The following is a 9,469-nucleotide window of genomic DNA, read 5'->3' on the forward strand; positions in this document are numbered from 1 at the left end:
GGAAAGAGAAGCAGTTTACTAGTACAGTAATTAAATAAATCAGATTTCAAAAACATTAAAATATAAAATGATTAATAAGGAAAATCTAAGTAATAAAAAACTAACATGACCATAGAACAGCGGTTCTCAACCTGTGGGTCGCGACCCTTTTGGCGGTTGAACGACCCTTTCACAGGGGTCGCTTAAGACCATCCTGCATATCAGATATTTACATTATGATTCATAACAGTAGCAACATTACAGTTATGAAGTAGCAACGAAAATAATTTTATGGTTGGGTCACAACATGAGGAACTGTATTTAAAGGGCCAGAAGGTTGAGAACCACTACCATAGAATATGAAAATAACCTGACAATTTTTATTTTAAAATATGCAGACATATTCTCATTGCGGGCTTCTACATACTACTATTATATCAAAATAGATAAAGTAGACAAAGTTCCTAAAGAAACTATGGACATGAACACTCAAGTAGATAAAAATAGCATGGTTCTATTGAGAGAATTAAGTAGCAGGACAAAAAAAATGCTTTTTTTACATGCACACAGATTTTTCCAGAAGGGGATAAAGAATCATGGGGCACTGCTACACAATAAACACAAATCTAATTTAAAATTTAAAAAAAACTGTTGGAGTGCCTACAATGTGTGAGATATACAAAGATGATGAAAAACCAGTCTCTGCCCTGAAGATGCTCAAAGATTAATAGGAGCAGAGGGGGACTATCGATCAACAGTAACTATATATACCATGGTAAAGACATGGAAGTTTAACTTCCCTGGAAGAGCTGGGAAAGGAGGTGGGATTGGGTCAGTAGGTTGGGGAGAGGGAAATCTAGGCAAAGGGATAAGATTTTTTTAAAGTAGGAGACAGTCTTTTGTATCCAGGAGACTGGAACACATGGAGTACATTCTGTGAATTTTGTGGGGTAGGGTGCCGGGGAGGCAGGAGAAAAGGCACCTGAGGAAATAAGGGAAAGGCAGGCTGGGGTAAGAAGGTAGGGGGATTAAATAACAAGGTAAACTCCTTTGAATTTATTAATGGGCAATAGAAAGCCACTGAAGATTTTCTGGGAAGAAGGGTGACAGAAGGTATAGAAGAGTGTGCAAGCTAGACTGTAATTGGTAGAGATCGCGAGGCAGAAATTCTATGCAATTCATAATAAACTGACAAAAACAGACTGAAAATGGTCTAACTATCTGGGTCTGTTAAGCAACTTCATTTGAACTTCAGGTTTCTCACGAGCAAAAGGCAGATAGATAATACAACCTCTACCAGGCAGTGCTAAGAAGGACTAAATAACTATCAGAAAGCATTTATTGCAGGGTTTGGTATCAAGCAGGTAATAGTCAATGAATGTTAGTTTCCTTCTTGAAGTAAGGACTAAATCAAGAATGAAATACAAAATTATCACAGAGTATTTAAAATACTGCTAAAACACAACTGAAATATCAAAATACTTGGACTGCTGCCAAAGCAAAACTCAGAGAAAATGTGTCCACTCAAAAGGTGTAAATAGAAGCAAAAAAAGAAAAGAAATAAAAATGAGGCAAAGGAAAAACTAGTGAACTGAGTTTCTAAGAAATTTAGGGGTGAGGGGGAACACAAAGAAGCCAAAAAATAATAAAAATAAAAGTAGAAAGATAGATACAAAAATGGAATTAAGTTACACCAATAACTGGTTCTTTGGGGGGAAAAAATGAACAAACTACACATTTGATTGAAAAAAACAATACAGTTACCTTTAAAAAATCTTTATCCATTGATTTTAAAGAAAGAGAGATAGAAACATTGATATGCTTTTCTACCCATGCATGCATTCAGTGCTTGATTCCTGTATGTGCCCTGACCAGGAATAAAACCTGCAACACTGGCGTATGGGGACAATTCTCCAGCCAACTGAGCTACCCAGCCAGAACCAAGTTTTTTAAAAAATACTGCATACTAAATAGGAAATTACAAACCTGATAGGCAAGAAGAAAATAGGATACAGCAATAACACAGTGATAAGAAAATTTATTTTTTAAGAAAAAATCATGGTCAAAGCCAACACTACTCTGTGTTACTTTGCAAGAAACATTCAGACTAGAGAACAAGTATAAAATAAACTTTGCTTGGTTCTTCACAAACCAAAAAATGGAGGTTCCAATGGATATTCTGGCATTAACTACTATTTCCTAAATTTCACTTGTTCAATTACACCTTTAAAATAGATTTATTCCACTCTTCATCTGAATAAGTAATGATAGCATATGATCATTAGTAGTCTGATATGGATCAAACTACAAAGTTCGTATCCTCTCTAAAATCTATATGGAGCTTTGGCTTGAGGCTCAAATTCTCTCTCCACTTTGTGGGGAGGGGAAAGGAATTGAGAGAGGGAGAGAAGAAGGGAGGGAATATACCTAGTAAAGAGATGACTCTATGAGTGTAAATGTTCTAGTATCTGTTTTCTGCAAATCAAAAGAATGCAGCTGAACTCTTTTTAGACCTTTCCATTTTCTCCAGTGAAAGCTGCTGGCCTAACTAGAATAGGCACACATGTACACACATGAATGCTCTGGGTGACACATCCCTGTGGGTGCTTCTATGTCTAACACTTCAATGACCCCAACTGACGATCTGCTGACACTGTCCCAAACACTGAGCATAATCTTACTAACCAAATTTAATGTCTTTTAGTGGCAATTTTAACTGGTTTTATTAAGATAAAAATGTTTAAGAACATCTAACCAATAGATATAAGGAAGCACAAAAGCCAAATAAAAACAAATCACTTTTAAAGAGGACTATAAGGAGCCCAGGACTGCACAAAACTGTGTGGCCGTGGGTGGAACAACCTGGGCCTAAGCCTGTCTCCTCATCAGGCTGCTCATATATCAATCAATATGTTAATATAAGGAAAGTGAAAGCCCTGCACCAATAATCAATTTTACTTAGTTTAGTTGCTACACCTATCTATATAATGAAGAGGTAATATGCTAATTTGTTCATTACAGTGTCCCAGCCACCACCAGTCTGTGGGCAGGGCCAGGGGCAGGGTCTGCACCCAGCGCTACCGTCATGCTGCCTGTGTGCGTCCCCGTTCAGCACTGGTATGACGCTGTGGGGTGGGGGTGGGGGCTGGACTTGATGGGGACCTCAGGCCATGCCCCCTGCCCTGGCTCTGGGCCAGGAGACCTCAGACTGTGCCCCCCGCCCCAGCACTGGGCCGGGGGACCTCAGGCTGTGACCCCGCCAGCAGGGCCCTGCTTGACAGGGTACCTCAGGCCGCACCTCTCGCCCAGTGGGTCTTGACGGGGGACCCCTGCCCTGGCTCCGGGCCAGTGACCTCAGACTGCGCCCCCCCGCCCCAGCACCGGGCCGGGAGACCTCAGGCTGTGCCCCCTGCCCAGCAGGTCTTGACAGGGGACCTCAGGCTGAGCCCCTTGCCTGGTGGGGCTTGATGGGGGACCTCAGGCCATGCCCCCTGCCCCAACTCTGGGCCAGGAAACCTCAGACCGTGCCCCCCCAGCCCCAGCTCCAGGCCAGGGGACCTCAGGCTGTGCACCCTGCCTGGTGGGGCTTGACAGGGGACCTCAGGGCATACCCCCTGTCCGGCCGGGCTTGATGGGGACCTCAAGCCACGCTCCTTGACTGGCGGGGCGTGATGGGGGACCTCAGGCCATGGCTTCCGACCGGAGGGGCTTGACGGGGGTGTGGCCGGCTGGGTCTAGGTCTCACCCAATGGGGGTGGGACCGGCCGGGTCTGGGTCTCCTGCATTTTCAAAGTACGTGTGGGTGGTGGGTGGGGACTTGACTCTAGGCCCCACGGCGCGCCCCAGACTCTGACAGGAGGGAGAGATTATATACATTTTACTAATTTTCTTTCATCTCTGACACTTCTATTATAGAAAAAGGGCAAATAGCAATATTAAAATATTTCTTCGCATTAATTCTCTTCTTTTAATGTGCATAAATTTCATGCACTGGGCCACTAGTTTTTTATAAACAAAACAGTTGTAACAATCTCATTTAGCAATCATTTTTCTCACTGTTAGGTCTTAATATAACCAAGAGACTTTTCTCCCTATTAGGACACAGTACAAATCATCAGTTATAAAGACCCCATCTCCAGAGCTTAAGTCAAGGCTTTCATGTTAAATTCTAGTCACCTTGTATGGACATGAACTATAATCAGGCAAGGCAATTAGAAACCCCAAGCTCAATATTGGCAAGCTTAACCCCGGAGTCCTAGGAAACCATCTAAAACTCCTCCAACCCACTGTTTCTCCCCTACAACAAAGTCTCCAGTGGTATATGTCTATTTACACTTAACATCACTCATCAGTACATTTGTTGAATGCCTCAACATCCTGGCCTTCAAAGAACTCACAGCCAAGAAAAATATGTGTGTAATTGCCAAGTATAAGAAAAATATTTTTAAAACCAAAAATTATACATTCAAATGAGACTTGTCTCCTTTAAACAGTTCTCCTGGGATGCAATGCACTATTCCACTTCTTTGCTCAAACCATCTTTAGAGTGTGCCTCCTGGAATCACTTGAGAGCATTCAGTCTGTTCTTCTGAATATCTTCATTGCTGTCAAAACTTGACCAAGAGGATATTCAATTTTTAGAAACAACCAAAAGTCAGAGTCAAGTTTAGTAAATAAGATGTGTGATCAAACTAGGTGGCATTATTTGAGTTCAAAATTATATATGATTACAGAACAACAAAACATTTCCTTATATGATTTGTAATCTGACTCCAAAGGAAATTTCAGATATGTAACAAGGAGTGTAAGCAATGGAATAGATATATGTACAGGGTGGGGCAAAAGTAGGCTTACAGTTGTGAGTACATAAAAAAATTTATTCTTGTATCATTTATTAACTAGAGACCCAGTGCATGAAATTCATGCACTGAGGGGGGGGTGTCCCTCAGCCCAGCCTGCCCCCTCTCGCAGTCCAGGAGCTCTTGGGGGATGTCCAACCGATGGCTTAGCCCGCTTCTGGCAGTCAGACATCCCTCTCACAGTCTGGGGCTCTCGCAGTCCGGGACCCCTCACTCCTTACTGCCTGCCTGCAGCGGAGGCTGGAGAGGCTCCTGCCACCACCATTGTGTGTGGAAGCACACTGACCACCAGGGGGCAGCTCCTGCATTGATCATCTGCCCCCTGGTGGTCAGTGCACGTCATAGCGACTGGTTGTTCTACCGTTCGGTCGATTTGCATATTAGCCTTTTATTATATAGGATTATTGTATTATTTCCCATATAAACTGTAAACTACTTTTGCCCCACTCTGTATATATCTCTCTTTTCCCTAAATAGCTTCTTTGAAGGATGATACACATTTGGATGTGTAAACTCTGAATAAGGTTCCCTTTATTTAATTAGTTACAACTCATAAACAGAAGGCTCCTTAGTATAATGGACATACTATGTCATGGGGTGGGGGAGACTGTCACTAAATTAGAGATTAGTATGGCATGAAGGAATGAGCACAACCTTCAGAAGTAGATCTACTTGTATTAGAATCCTGACTTGGCCCCTTATTGCCTGTGTGACTTTAGGGAACTCACAAGCTCTCTAAGACTGCAAAATAAGGCTGATATCTAGCTAGCAAGGTTGTTGTAAAGATTCAAGATAATAGATACAAAATACTGACACTGTGCCTGGCATATGGTAGGTGCCCCATAAGTCACTGCTATTACTAATAATAACCTCAGTATAATCAAGAGACTTTTCTTACTACAGGTGCTTTGAGATGATAGAATGACAGGTAAACAGACATCTGGGTGGTGAGTAGTTCATTCACAGTACTGACATATACTCAGTGCTATCTTTTAAAAAATAATATGTAAATAATATTTTAAGTAATTGTTAACACTGTGTACAGCATTTTTAAATTACATGGCACATGTAACTAGCAGTGTTCCCAGTACACTGACCTTTCACCACTGTCTGAACATACCATGCCCTCCCATGAACCCGTGCCTTTGCATACTTTGTACCTTTCCTGCCCTCTGGGCTGACAAAACCCTATAATTATACCCTTCAAGATCGAGCTGTGGAACCTTCCCAGCATGCTCTAGACAGAATTAGTGGCTCTGCCCCTTGTGCTTTCACACATTTGGTTCCTGTCTCTGGAATGCCTCATCCTGTGTTGAACTTTAATTTCTCTCTCCATTTCTGCTTCTTTTAGGCTTGAGCATGGAGAGGGACTATGTCCCATTTCTTTTTGTACTTAGAGCTCAGAGCACATGTTTTGGCACACAGCAGAAACTTGGGAGATATTTGAGTAATGAATGCTTTAAATATGAATCCTTTACAAACAGACTGTTAAAGGCCAGGTAGCTGCCTTTTATTAATAATTAACAGAAATCACATTTCATTTTTTCCTGACTTCAAATAAGAGACAAGATAACTTAGACTCCAGAATAACTTTATAAGTTGCAGCACATGGAAGTTTTTAAACACTACTGACCTCTTTAGTACTCTACACCCACTGGAAGGAATCCCTAGAGCAGGGTTCCTCAGCTTTTTTCTCAATCCAGCATACCTGTAGGATGCACCACTCTCTGTCAGGAGCTCACTGCAGACAACTCAGAATGCCTAGCAGAGTCCTCACAGCCTTCAAGCACTGCCTGGCTACCAGGGCTAAAGGTCCTCCTCTGGGCCAGCGATTCCACCAAGACAGCAGAAAATCCCAGTGCTTCATGGGGAGGGCAGGGTGATAACTTAATGCCACCTGCTTCCAGATCTCTACCTCTCAGGAACACCTTGGAGTCAGAGTTTGCCAATTCTGTATACTTCTAATAGTTTGCTAATTCAGTGAATAGGCTCCTTAGCTGTTAGGAAGCCTCAAGCATTCAAGGAAGGACTTGGTGGGTCCAGTGAATCTGTTTCAGCAAGTCCTAACCTGTGTAACTAAGAAGTAGTTCGTGACCAACCAGTTCTATGCCAGATGGAAACAGGCAGAGGGTCAGCAGTCTTATGCAACTGAGTGTTGACACTTGTGAATCATTCTCTATCACTGTAGTTTTTCAGAGTGTTGGCAATACAGTAGCGAATTCAGACTGACCAAGATCAAAAGGTTGGAAAGGAGATCTGGAGACATGGCCCATGAATTGGGACCACCAAACCATGATAGTGACTATTGCTGTGACACACATAATCCAAGAAACAAAGGCAGTCACGTCCTTCCTTAGTGTCATCGCCTTTCCTGTCTCTGCAGTGGAATGGCTGCTTTCTAAAGGAGGGAAGAGGATGAGAGGAAAGAGAACCAGGCCACAGACCACCAGGAAAGCAGTGACTGAAAGAAGCAGTTCTAGACTTCTCTCATAGGCTCTGGAGAGTAATTCATTTGTTCATTCCACAAGTATTTATTGAGCCAGATACTATTGCAGGTATGCATGGTACCATAATGAATGGAGTCCTGGCCCTGGCCCTATGGAGCTTATAGGAGAGGACTATAGTAGGGGATAATTTAGTAGGGGAGACAGGCATTAATCAAATAAACACACAAATATAAGGGTACAAATAAGTACTACGATGGAGAAATACAGCATGCTACACAGATGACTCAATGGACCTGGTCGGGGAAGTCAGGAGAGCTTCTAAGTGAGCTGAGATCTCAAGGATAAATAGGAGTTAACTAGGCCAGGAGGACAGGAGAAGAGAGGAGAGGGAAAAATCTCCAGCAAAGAGTACAGTATGTGCCAAAATCCTGGGGTAAGAAGGATATTTTGAACTGGTTCTAAATTAGAGGCAAGGGAGCAAGGCAGTGGTGATAAGGTTTGAGGTCCTAGCACAAGATATCTCTTGTCTAAACACCTCAGGTTGCTTTCTAGCTGTCTGGAGGGCCCTACTCCTCATGGAACAAGACTAAAGAACAATGTCAAAAACTAGATGTGCCCACAAGACATGAAACACCACCAGCTAAAAATATATATATATCAGACTTGCTGATATTCCCTGGCCACTGTCTTAGCAGTCACCACTGTGGGGTAACACCATTCACTCCCACTGATTCAGGAAAATGGCACCCTATAAAAGATTTTTAAACTTTTCAAGTAGAATTAAAGTGTTGATAAATATGCTGATGATTACTACAAACCTGTTTAGATACCTAATTGTTCATTGTAATTTTTATATACCAATTTTTTTTTGAGGGGAGAAGATGCTAGTGGGGAAAAAATAGCTAAAGATAGTATCTATGCAGCACTATTTTGCTTTGGCAACTCTGAAAGCCAGTTAGATTACTCCTCAAAGTTCTTTGTGGCTTCTGAATTATCTATCACCTTACAAAATATAGTCCTGGATCTTTCCATTTGTAAAGCACTTTGTACTCAATCATTAATTTGGCCTCTCTATCCTGCTAAGAGATTATGGTCATTATACAGATAAAATGGACAGATAAATGAGTGGTCCAAGGACAAAAAACAATTCAGGTTTGACATATCTTACCACCCTCACCAAACAATGCAAACACACAAGGCCTGTCCAACTCCAGCACCAATCCTGAAACCCAGCCCTAACTCCTACAAGCAGCAGAGGAAGATACTGCAGTTTCTTTTCAGTAACCTGCTCTCAACAAGATCCTCTATGTAGAGTGCCTTCAGGCCAAAAAGATCATGACTACAGTGACTGGGACTTTGTCACTCCAGACCCAAATATGAACTCAGTAGTGCTCAAAGAGGAACAAAAGCACGTAGGAAGTCACAATGGCTCATAGCTTAAAATGTCTCTGTCCCTAAGGAGACTGCACTCTCAACACTCTCTATGTCTTTCTCCCTCCCACCTCAGACTTTCTTTCATTCCCCACAAGCGGCCCAGATAGTGGACTCCCACAGTACAATACTACACAGTGCTGTAAACCGTCTATTTACATGCCCTTCTCCACCCCGAAGCTGGAACATCCCAGCATCTGAAGCACCTGGCATAAGACCTCGCATACAAAAGGTTTACCTAGTGCATGGCTTCCCACCAGCAAATAAGGGAAATAAGTACACCCTTCATAGAGTAGTGGACTTTAGAGATCAATTAGGTCAACTCCTTATTTTTCATATGAGCAGAGAATCACCTAGTTACATATGGCCTTGTTTCCAATCCAGGTCTCATGGCCCGGTTTAGTTCCCTAATATTTCATCCGTGCCTACTATTTGTCAGACATGATGGGAGGTGCTAGGGATAGTGAGATGATCAGGAGATGGTCGCTGCTTTAGGGAGCTCATAGCCTGGGGGAGGGAACAGTTACAGAACATTTGGGCAAGTGGAAGGACAGATGCTTGATTCTTTAGCCAGTGTTCTCTCCATATTGTCCACTGTTATTCCCTCACTGGGAAATAGGACAGCAATATCTACTTCCTGCAAATAAACTTATAGTGAATGTATGAGAAAACCCGTATGGAAAAATGTAAGGTTCCCCCCAAAAGCCATTATGTAAGGTATTGCCATACCCTGGCACCGCCTCCAAGGATTCA

General features: G+C 42.4%; 1 protein-coding gene across 1 annotated transcript in view; it reads right to left on the reverse strand.

Moving 5' to 3' along the window:
* TMEM185A (transmembrane protein 185A) overlaps nucleotides 1-9,469 on the reverse strand; it is a 40,293-nt gene that overhangs the window by 30,174 nt on the left and 650 nt on the right. The window lies entirely within an intron of this gene.

Source organism: Myotis lucifugus, unplaced genomic scaffold, assembly GCF_000147115.1.
Source record: "Myotis lucifugus unplaced genomic scaffold, Myoluc2.0 scaffold_40, whole genome shotgun sequence".
NCBI classification, from domain to species: Eukaryota; Metazoa; Chordata; class Mammalia; order Chiroptera; family Vespertilionidae; genus Myotis; species Myotis lucifugus.